The 10,684-nt window shown below is 41.0% G+C and overlaps 1 protein-coding gene across 1 annotated transcript in view; it reads left to right on the top strand.

The window, feature by feature from the left end:
- Positions 1-7,660: 7,660 nt before the first annotated feature.
- Positions 7,661-10,684, top strand: part of PIGZ (phosphatidylinositol glycan anchor biosynthesis class Z) — a 44,466-nt gene continuing 41,442 nt past the window's right edge. Inside the window, exon 1 of the mRNA XM_040349471.1 lies at positions 7,661-7,947. The gene's annotated coding sequence lies outside the window, so the exon portion shown is untranslated. The remainder of the gene's footprint in view (positions 7,948-10,684) is intronic.

Below are 10,684 nucleotides of genomic sequence, written 5' to 3'. Positions count from 1 at the left end.
CTACAAAAAAGGAATAACAATAAAAATGAAAAAAGAAAAAATAATGGCAATACCCGGGTCCTCAGTTTAAGAAACATCACCACACCCCATCTCAGAGTGGCAGGCCAAGTCCTTCCGCCTGGTTCGTTCCCAAAACAGTGAGTGAGGGAGTGGAGCAGCAGTCCTTCTGTGTGTGCGAGATAGGTAGCAGCATTCAAAGAATGGTAATGGAGAGAAGTCAGTAGCAGCCTAATCATGTTTGATCTTGAATCTTTTAGTATTTTCCTAAGCAGCTGGATATACTCTTGCTATTAATAAAGTGCTGCCATGTCAGGATTACGGTATATAATTTATGTGTGTATTTTGAAAACTGGGAGTATGAGAAGGGCATCTCCAGGTTAGTTAGTGTCGTGCATAAAATGTGCATTGATCTCAAATGTTTTTCTGATTCTGAGCTTCCACTAAATGTTAGTATGATGGCCAATAACCTTTATGACCAGGTTAATAAAGTTTCTGCTTACATGTGCTTATGCCTGCTAAATGTCCTACTAATGTATAAAATAACAACCAATTAGCGATCTACAATCTTCATTGACATTTCTATGGATTCTGACTAAGCAAGATATATGGTCCTGCTGTAAGGCTTGTCTGTTCACTTTGTGTTTATTATAACGGTGAAAAGACATTGATCTAGTTTGAGTTTTCAGCGGTATGGTGGAGGGTTAGAGATAGAATATATATATATTTTTTAAAGAATTGTTGTCCTGACCTGGAGTACAGAGTTAAATACAAAAGATTTATTGCAGGCTTGCGAGAAATTAGGGTGACCCCATATGCAAACTGACTTCCCTCTCCAGTTTGGAGGTCCTCAGACCTCATTGTCTTCACAATACTTGCTGGGTTTTTTTTAACAACACGTAGAGACAGGGATGCCTTTTCATCACTGAAGACTATAGGCACACAACTTTGGCACCCAAGGGCAGCAACTACAGTTGCCACCTGCATGGAAATGACCCCTACAGTCTAAGTTTCTGTCCTCCTTAAACCCGGACACAGCAGTATACCCAGGGCTTTTTTTTAGCAGGAACGTGGGGGAACGCAGTTCCGGCACCTCCCAAACTGAATGTATGTAATGGAAAGAGGTTCTGGGGTGTGCTGGAGAGTTTATTGATGCTGGCTGCTGGGGAATATATTGTTGCTGGAGGGGATCTATTTTTGCAAAGGAAGGGTGTTTATTGTTGCTGGGGAGTTCTTCTGTTGCTTGTGGGGGATCTATTGTTGCTGGGGGGGTCAGTCGTTGCTAGGAGGTATGTACTGTTGAGGGAGGGGTCTTTGTTGCTGGCTGCTGGAGGGTCTATTGATGCTGGCTACTGAAGAATCTATTGTTGCTGGAGGGGATCTAAATTTGCAGGGGGTTCTATTGTTGCTCGGAGGTGGGTAGGGGGCGAAGTCAAGCATGGCTTGGAAGGGAGGAGTTCCTGCACCTATTCTCTGAGAAAAAAAAGCCCTGAGTATACCTCCAGTCCCATGGATGACTGGAGCCAGTGTGGGAACTCAGTGGGGCACAACCATGAATGCAGTGGCTGTGGCTTCACTCTCTCCCCACTCTCTCTTCCCACTGTGGGAACTCAGAGAGGGACATTCTACAATCCTTCAATGCAGCAGCTTCACTCTCTCTCTCCCTCGCAACCCCCCATGGATTACTGAAGCCAGTGTGGGAGTGGGAACTCAGTGGGGCGTATCCTTCAATAAAGCAGCTGTGGCTTTACGGCTGCACTCTCTCTGTCCCTCACACTTCACTCTGCCCGCCCCCCATCTGCGTGTGGCAGCCGCCGCCACCGCCACCTCCAGCCTGTAAATGTAAAGCTTTGCTGTGGGACAGAGTTCAGAGTCCACAGACCATACATAGTTACATAGTTAGTCAGGTCTAGTTAACCGCTTGCCGACCGCCCACCATAGTTTTACGGCAGGAGGTCAGCTCGGCTGCGCAAAATCATGTAATATAACGTGATTTTGCATTGCGGCATCGGCACTAGGCCCCCTGCTCGCCCCTGGTGCCGATGTGAGTGCCCAGTGGGCACGATCACTGTCGGGCACCCGCGATCGCTCATTACAGAGTGAGAACCGGGAGCTGTGTGTGTCATTTCAGGGGGAGAAATGACTGATCGTATGTTCATACAATGAATGAACAGCGATCTGTCATTTCCCCTAGTCAGCCCCACCCCCCTTCAGTTAGAACACAATGAGGGAACATAATTAACCCCTTGATCGGCCCTAGTGTTAACCCTTTCCCTGCCTGTGAAATTTTTACAGTAATCAATGCATTTTTATAGCACTGATCACTATAAAAATGCCAATGGTCCTCAAAAATGTGTAAAAAATTTCCAAAGTGTTTGCCATAAGGTCGCAGTACTGATAAAAATCGCAGATCGCCACCATTACTAGTAAAAAAAAATATTAATAAAAATGCCATAAAACTATCCCCTATTTTGTAGACGCTATAACTTTTGCGCAAACCAATCAATATTTCTTTTTTTCCGAAAAATATGTAGAAGAATACGTATCAGCCTAAACTGAGGAAAACAATTTTTTTTATATATATATTTTTTTTGGGGGGGGGGATATTTATTATAGCAAAAAGTAAAAAATATTCATTTTTTTTCAAAATGTTCGCTTTATTTTTGTTTATAGGGCAAAAAATAAAAGAGCTGATCAAATACAACCAAAAGAAAGCTCTATTTGTGGGGAAAAAAGGATGCCAATTTTGTTTGGGAGTCAATTTGCACGACCACGCAATTGTCAGTTAAAGCAACGCAGTGCCGAATCGCAAAAAGTGGCCCGGTCATTGACCAGCAAAATGGTCCGGGGCTGCAGTGGTTAAACCATAAAAATAAATAAAAAATAAATAAAATAAAAAATATCATACAATCCCATATACCCACAGTTGATCCAGAGGAAGGCGAAAAACCCATACAGAGTTCAGTGACCAAGAGTATGTAAAATATGGCATTGCATGCATGGTGCAGTGGTTAGGATTTTATAATATGCTGGGCTCTGTGTAAAACTAGCCATAGATGGATCAAAATTCAGCTGGTTCGGCAATGACTTGCTAAATTTTAATCCATATGTGGTCGTCCTTGTTCAATGGACGTCAAACTTTAGATCAACCTCTGTTGAATGGGAATGTTGGAAAAGTTTTCTGAATCTGTGGCTGCAGCCAATTGCCTGTATTCAGGCTGATGAGTGTATTCCAACAACAGAGGAGTCCCGTCGTCAGAATACAATGTCTCAGTGAAGAGGATTGCCCCATCCAACTTATTTTTAATTTTATTTAAAAAAAAAAATAAACAGCTCACTGGCTGATCGGAAAAAAAGTGTCATCTATGGCCACCTTTAAATATTCTTGCACTCTGTATTCTGGGAGTGCAGCAGTCAAGAGAATGCTAAGCACAGCAAAGCATAGAGTTCATGTCAGGGCTGGGCTCAGCCCTTCCTTCTCTGAGCTGGCCGCTCAGCTGTTGGCTAATTGCCAGATCCTATCTCTCCACAGTGACTCACCTGTTGATGATATCCTGCTCGCCAGTCCTGCCTACTTAAGCCGTCCAGCCCAGATGATCTCTGCCTTCGCCTTGGTCAACATCACAGAGACTATCTCTTATGTTCCTGTTAAAGACTTGCTTGGCTGACATTCCTTCTGGCTCCAGATCCTGTTTGCTGTTCCACTACGCTGATCCCTGGCTTCCTGACTTTCTGGCTTGTCTGACTATCCGTTCCGGTTACCGAACTTTGGCTATGTTTTGACTACGTTTGTTCTATTTACTTTTATTATTAAACAAGTGTGATTTAACTGTACTTCTGTCTCGGTCTGATTCATGGTTTCTGGCATTTCAGCAATCAGCAGAATGCAATGTACAGCACACCTGGGAGAGTGAAGTAGTCACAAGTATGTAACATACAGCATAGTATAAAGCGAGGAGTGGGTAAGTAGTCTGACTATTTTTAGGAAGTTTTTCTTTAAGGTAGGTTTAGACAAATTGTTACGCCTCTGTCTATATTCTATGTGCAGTACAGTATATTTAATGGAAGAGTTACATTTTTTACAAATAATTGTGCTGAGGTTTATATGTGTCTGTGGGACTCTCACTTGTGGAACACACAATGCTTACATTCAATGCAAAGTGTCACTTGTGCTGCTGTTTTAGTTAAAAGCCTGAGGGTCAGTTCACACCAGATGTAGTTCTGTGCACCTTTTTTCTGTACTAAAAATGCATGCACAGTGTTTTCCATGTATTCCAATGGCTCTAGTTCACTCCAATGCAGTCAGTTCCAGTCAGTTTCTGCACCAGAGACTGACCGGAATACTGAATGGAACTGACTGCACTGGTGTGAACTAGAGCCATTGCAATACATGGAAAACACTGTGCATGCATTTTTAGGGCCAGTCCCCACCATACCACAAAAATAATAAATACAAATCATAGATCTTTAGTAAAAAGCATCACATTTTACACACATTACACATCGTTGGGCACACATTTAACCCCTTGATTGCCCTAGATGTTAACCTCTTCCCAGCCAGTGTCAATAGTACAGTGATAGTGTATATTATTAGCACTGATCACTTTATTTTTTGTTTCAATATTTTATTGTAAAGAATGGTAACAGTACAGATAGTACAATGCATGGACAAAAATAGAATGAATAGCAAAGTCGCGGTCGCAGCCACTATGCGATAAGGATTAAATGCATAGTATACAAAAAACGACAGTCGTGACAACATGTGAATACAACTGATCACTTTATTAATGTCACTGGTAATGTCAGTGGCAGTTAGTCAGCCCCCCCCCCCAGCGTGAGTCAGTGTTAAATTGCCCGCAGCACTAATGCTGTCTCATTATAAGTCACTGATCGTCGCCATTATTAGTATAAAAAAAATCCAATATCTATACCATAGTTTGTAGGTGCTATAACTTTCTTACAAACCAATCAATATACACTTATTAATAAACCTAAGTATAAGTTATTAGTTAAACACTTAAACAACTGGGGGTTATTTACTAAAGGAAAATCCACTTTGCACTACAAGTGCAAAGTGCACTTGAAATTGCACTGAAAATGCATTTGGAAGTCACTGTAGATCCGAGGGGGGCATGCAAGGAATATAAAAAACGAAATTTTAGCTTCAACATGATTGGATGATAAAATCAGCAGAGCTTCCACCTCATTTCAGATCTACTCCTCAGATTTACAGCGACTGCACTTCCAAGTGAAAAAAAAATGTAAACATTGTGGATGTTACGGGGTCTTTCCTGGCACAAGAATACGTTGAGGATAGTTGAAAACAGCCATCGTAACTCTCAGGAGCCATTGAAATGTTCACTGCGCTCTTAAATAAAAAATAAAACACTAAAAATCGGATCCCTATAGACCCCAATAAATCTTGCAAAAAAATAAATAAAAATATTTTGCCCAAATGTTGGTAAAAGGAAAACTCTCAGTATTGCTCGTGTTGCTTTTTATGAATGCTGCAGCTGAGTAGCATCTCTCCCTCTCCCCCTCTCCCCCTCTCTCTTTGTTCCAGCTAACTGCTTCCATATTTCAGAAGACACTGTCACCGCTAGCAATGCTCTTCACATAGAATGGCCACTACAGAGACTGACTGCCAGAATGACATGACTCCTAGCAATACATGACTGGCTCAGTGCAGGAATGTCCAAGCAAGGTGCCAGTACAGAAGTGGTTAATGGACAATGTGTGTGCTGAGCGCTTTGTTGGATTGGCTTTGCTGCTGCTGCTGCTGCTGCTGATGTAGACAGTGATGGTGTTAAGAAGATTTCAGCCTGTGTGGAAGCTGATTGTCTGGGGATCTAGGTTGGTTGGTCCTCAGTGGCACACAAAACAAATTTTCTCCATAGCATAAATATTCTGCATGCATATGTATGACATCCCCCAACCTTGGCACATACTGGAATATTCTAAGGACCAGTGATTTGCAATGGGCACAACACTGCAAACCTGTCTATGGAAACAGACATCGAACTGACAGAAGTACCCACTGGCATACTGTGCCAGCATAGTCTGAGTATTAACATATTGCAAGAGGTAGGTAATAACCTACACATTTAATGTGTTTGAAATAGAAGCTGATCATCATCATGCACTATTTATTGATTATATGTTTACAGACACTGTATTGTTATAGTTACTGACAAGTAATGAGTGTTTGTAGTAGAACATTTAGTATTGATCGATGAAAATACAATTGTTTCAACAAGCCTGCAGAAAAGATGAGGTTAAAAAACTGTCATCATAGTGACAATGGGTTGTACAGCGACATCTAGTGGTTGAAAAGAATGCACACAGGCTCCAGAATATAATCGGATTGATTACTGACATCCTGTGCGTTGGCTCTGTAGTACATGGAGTGTTTGCATTGTTCACTGAAAGAGAAGCCCCTTTGTTATTAAAACAGGGGATTTTCAGCTGATCATCGGAAAAAAAATGCTGTAGTTCTTTTTCTTGGATGACTAGAATTTTTTTTTTTTTAAGGTACTTATATAGCGCGTCAATCTACGCAGCGCTTTTACATACACATTGTACATTCACATCAGTCCCTACCCTCAATGAGCTTACACTCTAAGGTCCCAAACTCACATTCATACATACACATACTAGGGACAATTTTTATTTTTATTTTTTAGACAGGAGCCGATTAACCTACCAGCATGTCTTTTGAGTATAATGGAGATAAGACACAAAAATACCACATCTTTAGTGTCATCTCTATGTACAAAGCACAACCTTATAAAATGATGCTTGTTAATACAATAACCAGTGAGAAAAATACTGTCATCATTTGCTGTAATTGGATTAAGGCAGCATAACAGCCTACATAGAGTTTGCATGATGTTTTCCATTGGGTGGGGGGATTTACTGAAACTGGAGCAGGCAGAATCTGGAGCAACTTAACATGCTTATTAACCAATCAGGTTCTAACTTCACCCCGATCAATTCAGTTATGCTTTAAAAATTAAAGCTAGAAGCTGATTGGTTGCCATGCACATCTACTCCAGCCTTGGTAAATTCCCCTCTCTGTGTTTTGTAACGTTCCTCCGGGTACTCAGGTTTCCTCCCACACGCCAAAGACACGCTGGTAGATTAATTGTTTTCTGTGTAAACTGGCTCTAGTATGTGCATACAAATTGGATGTTATTAAATTCTGCAAGCTGTTCCAATCCCAAACAGTTGGGGTGGGTGAGGAAAGACCTTGTGATCCACCCTGTAAAAATTCACCAAGAAAAGTCTATTAAAGAAAAAGGTCTCAATTGGTGAATTAGACATGGCATCCAAAAAGCTGGTCCATAGAAAATACTATAGTCAGATACAACTAAAGGACTACATTATTATTATACAGGATTTATATAGCACCAACAGTTTGCACAGCGCTTAACATGAGGGCAGACGGTACAATTACAATACAAATCAATACAGAAGGAATCAGAAGGGAATACATGCATACAATCAGACAAACGAGCATTGCTTGTTATGCGATTCCTCCTGTATTGAATTGTAATGTAACTGTACTGTCTGCCCCCGTGTTGTAAACGCTGCGCAAACTGTTGGCGATATATAAATCCTGTAAAATTATCATAATATGTTCATATCTTACAAATTGTCTCTCTAAAATCGAGTGTAACTGGATGCATCCATTTTAAAATATGTGACAATTATTATGTCATCATTCTGCTTAATTTTAAATTAAGAAAACATAAAGGTTATATTTACAGCCCAAACAAATGTATCAAATTGTTAATATTGGAGTATTGGAATATTGGAGTATTCTAAGGACCAGTGATTTGCAATGGGCACAACACTGCAAACCTGTCTATGGAAACAGACATCGAACTGACAGAAGTACCCACTGGCATACTGTGCCAGCATAGTCTGAGTATTAACATATTGCAAGAGGTAGGTAATAACCTACACATTTAATGTGTTTGAAAGAGAAGCTGATCATCATCATGCACTATTTATTGATTATATGTATACAGACATCCATTGTAAAATATGTGACAATTATTACGTCATCATTCTGCTTCATTTTAAATTAAGAAAACAACATAAAGGTTATATTTACACCCCAAAAAATGTATCAACTTGTTAATATTGAGGAAGAACATGCAAGGAATAGTATAAGCCCCAAATGACTGTACTGAATAATTATACAGAAACATGTCTCTTATGGCTTATTTTATTGGAAGGCATGGAAGATAGTGAAAGAGAAAGGATGCTTGACTCCTGCATCTCATGGATCCTTTAAAATGCCTTAAAAGAATGTGTATTTAAAGGCCAATATCAGTAAAGCTAAAACTCCTCCCTTGCAGTGGAGCTGTGCCCACACTACAAGGGTTAACGGCTTGTTTATGACTAGGTCTAGGGAGTAAAAGCATTTTACTTACCTGGTCCTCTGCTCCTCTGGCAGATGACCCCCCCCAATTGTGCCAGCTCTGCCTTGGCATCCTAACATCTAATGCAGGAATATGGATCCTGCATCGGCTTTGATGATGTCAGAGGACCCTAGACCGTCAGAGTATAGGGTCTGCAGAGACACTACTATCTGCATATAGGAGCCTGCAGGAGTGGAGGATCGAATAAGCAAAACTGCTTTTCTGAACCCCCTGGTCATAAAAAAAGCAGTTAATCCTTGCTGTATGGGTGCATCCCCACTTTTATTGTTACTGGAGTCCAGCTTGAGGCTGGATTCAAATATATCTGGAGCGGCTCCAGTGCGATTTGCATAAGTGTCCTGTGCTTCTTCTGGTCCATTGCAGGTGCAAATTCAGGCAAAAATTCAGACTGAAATCGGACCTGAAACAGTGAACAGGGACGCACCAGACCCCTGCTTTGAGCCACTCCGTGCTGCAGTGTGAACCCAGCTTAAAATGTTACTAAACCCAGGACCCTGCATTTACTATATCTGGTCTCTCACAGAACATGGAAATGTAATTATTTTAGTAAATATAAACTGCTAAATACCTTTTATCATCAGCAGTATATACCGGTAGCAGTCTTATGACTTTTATCAGTGTACAGACGAGTACTGCTTAAAATGGTTGCAAATCCTAGACAAAAGAAAAAGAAAGAAACAAAAAAACAACCTGCAAGACAAAGGCATAATGAGCTCATTATGAAATACTTACCTTAGAACGATGGTGGTGCAGAAGTCCCCTTACACAGCTGTGATGAGCGACATGTCTCCGGAGTGTTTCTTTTGGGTTCACGGGCTCCGGAGCTGTGATTGGCTGAAGCCGTGATGACATCATGCGTGTGGGAGCCGCCGGTAACGGCACATCAGCTGAAGAAAAGGCACGTTCAAGCCTTTTCTTCAGTGTGCCGGTATCTGCGGATACAGTGAATATCTTCTAAACTGTGCAAGTTTAGGAGAAATTCACAGTACCTACAGGTAAGCCTTATTATAGGCTTACCTGTAGGCAAATGTGTCTGTAAAGGGTTTACAACCACTTTAAAGCTTGTAGGAGGAGTTTTCATTCTCCCCTGATTGTCCTATAAAGGCTGCATGACCTCTGACCCTCTGTCAGGACAGTGCTGATGGGCCCTGTGCTGATTACATGCACCCTCCTCAGAAGAAAAAAAAACTCTCTAGTGATACACATCAAACTGAGTATGAGATGGTTTGGGGACTGTGGAAGAAAGAGAGAATCAAAGAAGACATGATCAAACAGCTTTTTTTACACAATATGCAAGATTAACCCCTTAGCTTCCACCGTGAGTATTTATAAGCATGCTTTACTGCATATACAGACTGATTTTACCATTGTGGGTTTAGTAAACTTGTCACATTCCTGAGCAACTTGAATTGAACACATGATAAAAAAAAATACATTTTATAGATTACCTTCCCTTCAATAAACATTTATTGGTTTAAATGGGTTAGAAGAAAATCAAAAAAGTCACAGCAAAGGTTATTATAATTGCAAAAGTGTGCACATTTACATGCATATACAGTACTTATATACGTGCGTAAAAATTCATATGATCCCCTATTTAAGATAGAGGTGTGTACTCATGTGTACTTGCAGAAAATACTAACCAGAATGCATGTTATCAATCTAAACCCATCGCTAGTTTACTGATATTTATGTGCTTGTGTGTACAGGCCCCTTGAAGGCAAGGGGCTACATTCATATCAGTTAAAAAAACAATTGAGATGCTTAAAAATGTGCCTTTTGACAAATATCTGCTCTTTTTGGGCATAAGGGAGCATGTGACTTATGCCTCTGCTTCTCAAATGACCATTCTGGCGTGACACATACCTTGACCGAGAGCCTGAAATGACAAGAGCAGCCTCTCTTACATTCCAAGCACCCCTGGTTAATGGGAGGGAGAGTGCAGGAATAAAGGCATGAGTTTTGCTGGTTGATGATGCCACTGATGTCACTGGAATGTATAAGTTCAGTTATCACGTGACGTAGCCAGTGATGACAGGAGGTGGCAAGAAAAGTACGGGCCAAATCTTCAAAAGAGATACGCAGGCGGAACTGCTGTTCAGCCTGCGTATCTCTGTGCCTAACTGTCAGATCTTAGGATGCAGTACCACATCCGCCGCTGGGGGCATTTCTCATTGAAATGCCGCTTTGCGTATGCAAATGAGGACTTAAGCAGATCCACAAAGCTTTTAAGCATT

This window comes from Rana temporaria, chromosome 4 (genome assembly GCF_905171775.1).
Source record: "Rana temporaria chromosome 4, aRanTem1.1, whole genome shotgun sequence".
NCBI classification, from domain to species: Eukaryota; Metazoa; Chordata; class Amphibia; order Anura; family Ranidae; genus Rana; species Rana temporaria.
This window is presented reverse-complemented; position numbering and strand designations above follow the sequence as displayed.